A 10,692-nucleotide genomic window follows, 5' to 3' on the forward strand; every position below is an offset into this window, starting at 1 on the left:
ATATATATATATATATATATATATATATATATATATATATATATATATATATATATATATATATATAACAGTAGAGATTCTCAAATAAGCGTTCGATATATTTCGTACCAACGGCCGCGACACATAATATGTTCGATGACGATGTTATATAACAATTTGAAAACGTGCCGTTTGACCTTCCACCATCTTGAGCCTTATCTTATCTCCTGTCATCAATTTGCAAGATGCATAGTGGTTAAAAAGATAACATTTTAAACGGTTAAGAGATAACATTTTAAAAAGTCTGATGAAGCGTATACCAACGCTATAATCATAATTTCTTTAATAACAATTTAATCGCGCCTTAATGTATATAATGAAAGTACAATTTATTATTATTACAGTATAATTAAATACAATTATATAGTATTATTAAATACATTTTATTATTACAATCAAACAATCAGAAGGTGCGGGGAACTGATCTCATATCTCTTCTAGCGTGTGCTCTTTCAGATTTGTTATTTTATCTGTAAAACTCGTGTAGAATTGTTCCGTGTATGTAGAAGCAGGGTCGCACAGACGCGGGCGCGGAATATCGAATTAAGCGAGGAACTTGTCAAGCACAATGGTAAGTCATATTTTACAAATCACTTGACTGTTTATGAATAATTTAAACGCACAGTCCCTGGATATGGGCTGGGGCAAAACTGACGATCCTCCGAGGACAAAACGCAGAAGCCCCACGGGGATGCGGACCCTTTGTTACCAGCCTGGTCGCTGGTTGGAGCAAGGATGTCGGTGTTTGATCCCACATCGCGTGGTAAGCCACGGAGGATCATCGTCCGTATTGATCTATTCTGCAATTCACTCGAGTCCTTCTCGAGCAGAAAGTTTAGAGTCGTACCCGCGTGCGCGCGTCGTAAAATGTATTTATCTTGCTGTAAGATGACGAGGAACCTCCAATTTCGTGCCTCCATTCTTACTCAAACCCAAACTCAATGTGATTAAAAACTCCAATGTCAAACGAATTGAACGATAACGGACCAATTAAACGGTAAAGTAAAAAATGAATCGACTTGAATGTAGGTAGGCGTGTGTGAGAGAGAAATTTAAATAATTCATGAAATACGATACATTCGTCCTGTGTGAGCGTATGTTTGTGTGTACACAACGATGGGTTTTCGTTTCATACGCGTAGTAAGATCGCGCCACCACGACTCGACCCCGTGATTCATGCGATTGCTGCAAAAGCATTGAGCACCAGCGTCGATCCCTAAGCCATGCGAGTACAAAGAGCCGTGTATTCAGGATCGAGCTGATCATTGCTAACGATAATGGTGGATTAGCGCGATCCCATCTGTCATTTGACTTACGCACAATTCCGACAAATCCTCGCATGAAACTCGTTGCCGTTGACGTCGGTGTGTTAAACCAGACTTGATGATCCTGCAAAATCGACAGATCGTTGCATTTACGCGTCGCATTTACATGTCATGAACGTTCTTTTTTATTAATAGTATCGCGCGAAGTCGAGACTGCACGAGTACAAAATGAATGAAAAATTGAACGTGACACTGGAGCAACAATTTTGTGTCTGAAAAATAGCTCATAGTTGTGCTCGAGCCTAAAGTTTTGAAATCAGAACTTTATACAAAATTATAAAGAGAAATTTTTTTTAATAATTGTCAACATATCACATAGATACACGTATTCGTTAGAACACTACGTCGTGTCGCTACGTTTCACAAATTCCGCTTATAGTAGGGTGCTAGTATACTCTCCTCGATGGACAGCAAACGGGCCGGGATAGGGAGACTTATGCCGGATATACATTTCATTTGGCGACCTGCCAATTGGCCTGATCGCCCCATCCGAGCACTGCGGGCATTCCACGGATTCGACGAATATTTAGTGGGGTTTTACGGATTTAACGCTCGCCGTCAAAGCAGGTGGTTCGCGCATCGAACATTCATCTTCTGCGGTCGGCAGTCTTGCGGATTAACCGATGGCCCTCCCTTCTCTTGCCGAGTCCTTATGGTGGTGTGTCATACCGTCGCTTTATCCTCCATCGCTCTTTCCACGTTTCCACGCTTCGCTTCGTTAAGACACGCGTTCTGTCTCACACGAGATCTGTACAGTGACGTAAAGCCCCTTCCTCTCTCGATCTCTCTGTGTATGTGTCTGTCTTTCCATGTCGCAAAATATAATAGTATACCGAAAGAAACATAAATATTTTATTTATATATATAAAATTTTGCAGTCAAGAAGAGGAATAAAGCAAACGATGGAAACAGAAACAATTCTTGCGTGTTTTTCTGCGTGTTTGGTTTTTCTCATTTTGTGAATTCAAACGCAAATTTGATCGTGCTCTTAAATATAATTTTATCTTGTAAAATTTTAAAGGAGAGATTTTAGATGCTACTTGATTATAAATTAAAGCTCTTGGTTAATATACTTAAGCATATATCGTATTTATTAGGCTTTTATGTATTTTCTAATTTTACATCTTCGAAAATGGTATGTTACGAAATAATATTGCTTATGAAGAAAAAAGAAATATAAATTATTGAAAAACTGTCACGGAATAATAGCAAAGAAAAAAAAAAAAGAATCCTGAGGGGGCACCCGGGTTTGAACCGGGGACCTCTCGATCTGCAGTCGAATGCTCTACCACTGAGCTATACCCCCAGTTGGAAAGACAGTCTTGATGTGTACTCTTCACAGCCTATGTTAAGAAAGCTGCAGTAATATTATTTTAATATTTCGATTGTTTTTTTATAAAAATTGCTCGAATTTTTCATTTTCGATGAAAATAATCGCAGAATCGATCATTTTTAATGCCGTTATTAAATTTAACATTATAAAAGATTTTATATCTAGTAATATCTATCACAGCAACGAAATACATGTTTAAAAAAAATTTTTTTTTTTAAATCCACTTATATAAGAACACTGTTCGAATATTTTCTATTGACTACTTGGAGAAGTTATATAATTTTATTGTAATTTGATAAATTTTTCTTCAGTGCAATGCGACGTTTGTTAGCCGCACTAAGTTTACGTACTCCACGTATCGCTCGGAATGACAGGTACTTCACGACTCTGCTAGGGTAGCACAGAAACGACCCTTGTTGTCGTACAAATAGCCATGAGCGCTACCCCCCGCGAGCATGGATGGCGACAGGTAGAGTAATATACTGCGGACCACCTAGTGGCTTCATGACTTTGCCATATGTCAGCGTGACTAAGGCACACATGGTCGAGATCATTGTGCCGCCGGGTTTCCCGGTCGCGTTTAATAAGATGTTCCATTCTCCGAGAGAGACATTGAAGAGAAAAGAGAAAATGCAAAATCTCAAAATGCGAGATCTGTTCATGAGAAGAATTTTATAACTAGGCCTTTCAGCAACAAGATAAACAAACACATTCGTCTCCCTTCACTTAATTAATATCGAAATGAATTTTCAGTGACGCATATTCGATTGACACTTGATTTCAATTCTTTTTAGTCGGAGATTTCACCGGTTGCCGTACCTGTTACTTACGTTTCGTTATAAATGCTGTGGCGAAAAGTCGCGTTATGAATAACGAATGTTCCCGTTAGAGATTGCGTTATCTCGGGTAATGGACTCACCACGTGAAATTATTAATTCAGGTAAATTATCGCTGGCAAATTTCGTTGATTTGTCTGCATAATCCAGAAATTTCATGATCGCGGAATCTTCACGACATTTAGTTCTTAATTCGAAGGTTCTCCATTACGTGCGACATCCACGTAGGGATTCATACTTTACAATCCTATCAACTAATCGAAATCACTCCTGTCGACCAATATCGAGTTTACCATTGTCGTTATCGCTAATAATTGGTCGCGAATGCTGCTATACCTTACTGCATGATGTGTACAAGAGAGATTTAATAAATATTCATAAATGTTAGACCACAGGCAGACGCTCGCAGACTACGAGCATTATCTTGCAAATAATGCAAATAGAATTCTAAAAATTGCGCGCGTCGTTTAGTCGTTTCTCAATGTCTGCCGGCTTAACGAGAAAAATAAAATGGGCAACATCGAAGTCAGTCTTTGCAACCTTCCGTTCGGTTCGTGAATTAATCCATCAAAACGGTCATGGTATAACTCACACCCTTCTTGTTTTGTTCCGCGCGCGCGTCCGCCTCTGTGCTCGCCTCCTAAAGTCCGGGAGTCGATTGCACGCTGCGTTTAAATGCACCAACAACGACGGGCGGCACGAAAATTTGATTCGCTCCTACGCGTCCATATAGGCAAACGAGAGATTACGTTTTATACAGGGTGTGTCTCGCGGCCGACGTGTTTGCCTCTCTTTGTCGATGTGGTAGTAATCCAATTATTCTTGTGGTTAGTAATTGAAAAAAATGATAGTTCTATTGAAATCGCGTAGTTTTCTGTCATCTTTCGATTATTCGGAAAAAATTTGGTTAATTCACAGAAAATGTTCGTGCAATATAATGATATGAGGATAACGAAAAGATCGTCGATCATTTTAAAAGATCACAGTCTCATTCTGAACGTGGAAATTATAATTAAAATTATTATATTTTCGTGTATTTCTCCTAACGAATCACAAGTAAACAATCAAATCTAATTTTGTCTCACATGGATATCCACATTCCTTTTGTGCGTTTTGTGTCTATTTATAAGCGCACGAACTTTGTGCCTTAATCGTTTTTGACGTTCTGTCAGTTTTCGCGTACTGAATCGATTATTGGAAGTTACATTTATATAGCACTTGTATTTTCGAAGACGAACGGATGTCATCAAAGTTATACCACTGATTTCCCATCGCCAAATCGTCGAGATTAAATTGCCGTCGATTAGATTACTCATGAATATACATACGTAGAAATCTATGTGGAACGCAGGCTAAAAATACTACACATGCGTTGCTCGCGTTCTCGTACGAAAATCCGTATAGTTCCAAATATATCTCTGCCCTTTGCAATGTCAAGAATTATAAATTTACATATAGCTACAAATTTTGGATATTGGACCCTCTTTTTTCAATATTTAGATGTGTCTTCAATTTAAGTAAATGTGAATGAGCACTTTGTCGGGAACATTTATCAAATAATATACAATATGTATCTCATTTCGCTTAAGTTGCATCAGTTGCAACTTAAGCGAACTTCTAGAAACGTGGGTTTGATAGTCACCTTGCTGTTTATTTATATACATTTAGATAAGTTATATATAGCCACTGTGTGAGACGCAATATTACGCCCACTTTCCGCGAACTGATAGGTGTCTCTGAAAAAGTGACTAGAGTATATGTAGTAATATCTTTTATAAATAAAATAGATGCTTAATTATTTATGGGTATATTTATGGTAACTATTTATATAACATAAAATATAAACTGCAGCACAAAAATCAACAACATTTATTGGAAATATTATTAATTGCTTATGTCGCGTTTGCATAAATACGATAAACCAATAGGGATTAGTTTGCATCTCAGTTTGCAATTTCAGTAAACTGTATCTGGAAACGTTATCGAATAATCGTTAATTAGCAACGCTAGTATTTCACGTAGTCGACAATTTACTGAATTTAACGAAGAGCAAGTCGTTCGCGTGTGTTCGTCGTAACAACGCTCGTGTGAAACTTCGTAAAATACTCCGAAACTCTTACCCTCGTTTAATTTTCGCGATATATCTATCCGGGTAGATATCCTGGCATCAAACCAGCTGGCACCATTAACCCAAATATATGTGCCGTCCATTATGAAGCGGGTATCTAGTAGATAAATTAATCACAGACTTCTCTCGCACTCTCTATGCGAATCTATCGACCTCGAAATTCCGTAATTCGATAATTTCAGATTTGATCAAAGTTTTATTCACCCACGAGAAATTCCTCTTCCGTGCAAGCTCTTACGTACCAGCCGTTCGAAGATATTCTCCTTTCAGTCTCGATTTCCGGTTTGATTATAGTCGTTTTATTTTTAAAACGTCGTTTTGTTATTTATCATTGTGATACGCTGTATGCGATACGGGAAGGTAGCGAGCACATATGACGTCAGTTATCTTTGAAAATCAACTGAAAACGCCTCCGTATTACGAAGAAATGCACAGAGTCCGCGCGCGAGAATCTTCTCCTTGAGAACGAATCAAATTAACGCGATTTTTTCTTGTTTGCGAGGAACTCCCATCAGGAATTTTAACGCGCGACACATGCTGGCGTATCCATTATACTAACACGCAAACGTCGCTTCGTACGTACTCGTAATTTCTTTACACGCAATTATGATACACGTATACAGTGCGCTCCGTAAATGATGAATATCAGCGTTGGATACAAAATTAGAGCTAAATTCTTCTTAACTAGAAAAAGAATAAATAAAAAGTGTAACGTAATTTGGAACTTATATTAAAAGCTTTTTTGTTTTAATTTTAACTCTATTACAAATTTTACTATATTATATATTTTACTATATTATGAAAAAGCAAAATAAACTTGAAGATTAAACATTTATCTTCATTAGTAATATTAAAAGTAAAAGTGTATTACTTTATTAATATAAAAAGTATAAAATTTGTTTTTAAAATTTTTGATTTAAATAAAAAGGAAAAGGCAAGTTTATTAAGTTTATTTCGTCGTGTTCAGGAATTAATATAATTTCGATGATTTCAATTTTCCATGTTTGAGACGCAACAAAATGTGCGGGTGCGTTGCTTATCGCACTTCCTCCGTCGCGAGCAAACACACGGAGCATCTTAATAGATAGCATCGAGACATTCGAGGCAACGAATAGATAGCAGAAATCTGAGATAGCATCACCGCGATGCGAAGACATCGAGATTATATCCGCGGGCGAAATCGATCGATATCGCTTCCTGGCCGATACCGATAAACAGCCGGCTTTCTCGCGAGCCACCCCGTACACATTGGCCGCGCGTAATGCATACGTTGCAGGTGCCGCGACGCGCGCGATGCGCCGTGTACATACGTGTGCATACTCGCGATCGGGGAGGTGCATCCCGGCGGCTCACGGCCGTGTGCCGCTCGGTGTGAGTGCAACGTAGGTGGGTGCTGCGTACACACCGAATTGTGTAGGATCAATATAAGCGATGACACAGCGAGAGCTCATCTTTAAGCCACGCCCAAGAGCGCGCCGCGGACCAATGCCGGCGCGGACCCGGCCGAACGCGGCGAATCGGCGTCGCGAATCGATTTTTCGCGCCTTTTTCCCTTTTTTTCGCGAAAGTGAATTTCTTCGCGAGGCTGACAAGGCGGCGGCGAGGACGATGGGGGAGAAAGGTGGAGGAAAGAGGGATAGGGGAGAACGAAGGCTTAAAGGGCGAACACTGGCGAAGAGAGAGGGTGCGATGAGAGGAGCAGAGGCAAGGGACAAGAACGGGAGATACCTGGGAGGGGTGGGGGTAGAGGGATGAAGCAGCGACGGTGTTTGAGAGAAAGCATGAGGGACGTGAGAGGGAAAGAGGGGAGAAGCGCACGGAGACGCCTGTAGAGAGAAGGCGGAGGATGAGGATCGATGAGGACAGGGTGACTCTTCCATGCCAGGGGTAAACGAACCTCCATTTCATCTACCCTTCGCACTGTTATCGGCTGTCCCTTTTTCAATTGAAGGAACCCCCCGCTGCTAGGGACATCGCGGTGCCCACGCGAAGCTTCTTTATCTTCGCGCGCATCTTGCCAACCGAAACGTGCGCGATTTTTGTCATCATTCGGATTTATTGTACTTATATATTGTCGTCAATAGCAGGATAGCTCGTACTTCACAGTAGATTTGACTTTTTAAGAAAGCAGAGGTTTTCTTACTTGGTTGTAAACATTAATTAATTTTATTATAATTAGATCGTTAATCTTAATGAAAATTCGATTAATGAGCTAAAGAAAGGAAAGATTGCAATATCAATAGATTTTTAATAGACATAAAAACCTTGAAGCAATTAATCTGTGTTCGTGATGTAAGAAGTTTTGTTAGATACTCCGCAAAATTTTATTTTTCAAATTTCGTCATTTTTTGTAACTTGGTTGTAAAAAACTTGTTGAATTATAGGAATGATTAATGTAAGTGCTTTGACATCAACCTGAAGTATGTTTATATTCATAACATTTACAAGGTAAATGTCGTAGTTTTCATTATGCAGTTTCGGAAGATAATTAATTATATTGTCGTTAACTTAACGTGAAATTTTATATAAAATTAAAGTTAGGGCTAGAAAAAAAATTATCAGAGAAGATTTATATAAATTTTTAGGGACATTAGTATCATGTTGATTCTGCCTTTGATTTAGAGTTATGTGAAGAACAGGAATGCTGCTGACATCTTGTAGTGTACAGACTAACTACATATTAGAACGTATATCCTGTAATATCGATACTGAATATTTATTGAATCATGAAATATTATTTATTTAGTGTTCGTATATATACGTAGTCCTTTATTTTACATTATATATTTATAATTAAATAAAAATAATGAGAGAATTCGATTTTTAACATATTTTATTTTAAGGGCGAATAATTCACTTTATGTCTACTAGGCGGCCACATTTCTCGCTTTCAAAAATTGGTTTCTTTAGTTATATAAGGGTAGCTTTCAGCACAATTCATCACTCTGGTTTCCCTTCAAATCACGCATAAATCTTTCGCCTTTTACTAAAGATTTCCGTGGAGGGGAACAACTGATGAGTCTATCATCAATTTTTTGTTAAACCCAACGCAAGTTGGGTCTCCTTTGATAATTCAAATATAATTTTCTTCCTAGTTTTTGGCACAGAAGGGGAAAATCTTAGTTTAGTTTGTTAAGTGGGTTTATATTATATGTTGTATGTGTGTTTATATGTTCTCTCTACACTTTAAAGTATTTTACTTAAATCAAAGTTTCTGAGAGAAAAACAATTTTGTTTCTGTCAGTAAGAAGGGGGGCTAGTTTAAGTAAGATAAACAATTCCAAAAGTTGATGCTCATCAAATCTTTTCGCTTGAACATCATTTTCTTGAAAATTATACTCTAACTTTGAAGTAAATATTTTTTACCAAAATTACTTCACAAATAATTTAAATTCTATTGCAGAAAATAAATAAAAAACCATTACTGTCATGTATCTAATGATAAAATGTTTACGAAGATTAAGAATCTATTCCCGTCATATTTCGAAATATTACTGTTTTTATTTTAGTTATAATGTAAAAATATTTGCCTCTTATTTTCCTAAAATAATATAGTATAATGCAGTATAATAATGCAGTAGTTTTAAAACTATCTACATAATCAGATTCCTGTGTATTTGCTCACGCGATGTTGCGAAAAATTGTGAAACTGATCTTACCATATTCGTATCACTGTTTTACCAGCGAAAGTACAGACTCGTGTCTTGCGTGTAAAGTGTACACGTTGACCAACAGAGGTCGATCGAGCAACCCCGATTAGTAAAACAGTTTTTCTACACGATTTGTACGTTAAACACAATATTCTTTTTCTTGACTACTCTTGTTAAATATGGATATACAATAGTAGAGGCTGCGTTCCGCGTTTTAATGTTATCAATATATTATAAATTTTCGATAGTGAATAATATTGGAACATATATACAGACTATAAATTTGACACAAAATCTGTTTTTCCCAAGAAAATTTATTTTCCATTCTCACTTCTCTCTATGCACAGAGAACTGAATCCTTGCAAACATAAGGAAACGGAGAGTAACTTTTCTTTTAAGAAACTTAGGATTCGTCTACAACGGGAGTAAAGTACGGGTTATAAGAAGAGTGGGAAAAATTAGCTGATGTGCAATAGCTACATTTAGCTTGGGCTGCGTTCGGAAACATCACCCAAGTGTATCCGTCACGTTGGAGTGAGCGAGATACAAGAGTGAGATAAGAGAGGAAGAGTGTACTCGAGTGACGTAGCTTTGCGAAGACCGTAAAATGCAGGCCCCGAAAAGACTTATTGCAACAGTCCAATTAGAAGGGTTAAAGTTGATGCCCACCATCCATGTAGGCCGCTTAGATGTATAGTGTGTAAAAAAGGTTTGTGTTTGTGTTACTATATGACCCGACTTACGTCGGGTACTACAAAAAATTGATGTATAGACTCATCAATTGTTCCCCTCCACGGAAATCTTTAGTAAAAGGCGAAAGATTTATACGTGATTTGAAGGGAAACCAGAGTACCTTCTCCAGCTCTGACCTATCTTCTTATAGACTACTATATCGAATTTTACCCTCGAGAAACGAGCACCATACGAGCATAGCCATCTAGCGTTCACTGTGAGAAAGAGATGGCTTGGTGCGAGTTGCCCGACCGGTTCTATACTCGTCGACATCTATTTCTTATATCTCGGGAACGATTACATCATCACACTAAACATGCAATAACGTTTTATTAGTGGATCATATAATACCTTGACTGTAGTCAGTTTATCTGTATATTCATCTTTCACATTCAATTTTAAAATGAAGCAAGACGAGTAACTTTCAATTAAATAAATATCGAAATTAAACAAAATTGATGAGAGAAACTCTAAAAGAACATTTAGTTTCGTGTAAATTGCTGCAAAAATGTATATATTATAAATAGTAATAATTTAATTGTTAGTAATAATTATATATATATGTGTGTGTGTGTGTATGTGTGTGTGTGTGTGTGTGTGTGTGTGTGTGTGTGTGTGTGTGTGTGTGTGTGTGTGTGTGTGTGTGTGT

At 37.7% G+C, this 10,692-nt stretch overlaps 1 protein-coding gene and 3 non-coding genes across 4 annotated transcripts in view; 2 read left to right on the forward strand and 2 right to left on the reverse strand.

Moving 5' to 3' along the window:
- LOC116845483 (aromatic-L-amino-acid decarboxylase-like) overlaps nucleotides 1-10,692 on the forward strand; it is a 52,340-nt gene that overhangs the window by 26,603 nt on the left and 15,045 nt on the right. The gene's annotated exons all lie outside the window — the stretch shown is intronic.
- On the reverse strand, nucleotides 2,599-2,670 carry Trnac-gca. The gene has a single exon. It is a non-coding gene; the product is annotated as a tRNA-Cys (tRNA).
- LOC116845517 lies at nucleotides 8,602-8,722 on the forward strand. The gene has a single exon (XR_004378258.1). It is a non-coding gene; the product is annotated as a U5 spliceosomal RNA (small nuclear RNA).
- On the reverse strand, nucleotides 10,043-10,164 carry LOC116845518. Its single transcript, XR_004378259.1, has one exon. It is a non-coding gene; the product is annotated as a U5 spliceosomal RNA (small nuclear RNA).

Source organism: Odontomachus brunneus, unplaced genomic scaffold (genome assembly GCF_010583005.1).
Source record: "Odontomachus brunneus isolate Ranch 3 - 2012 unplaced genomic scaffold, Obru_v1 Obru_scaffold_052, whole genome shotgun sequence".
NCBI lineage: Eukaryota > Metazoa > Arthropoda > Insecta > Hymenoptera > Formicidae > Odontomachus > Odontomachus brunneus.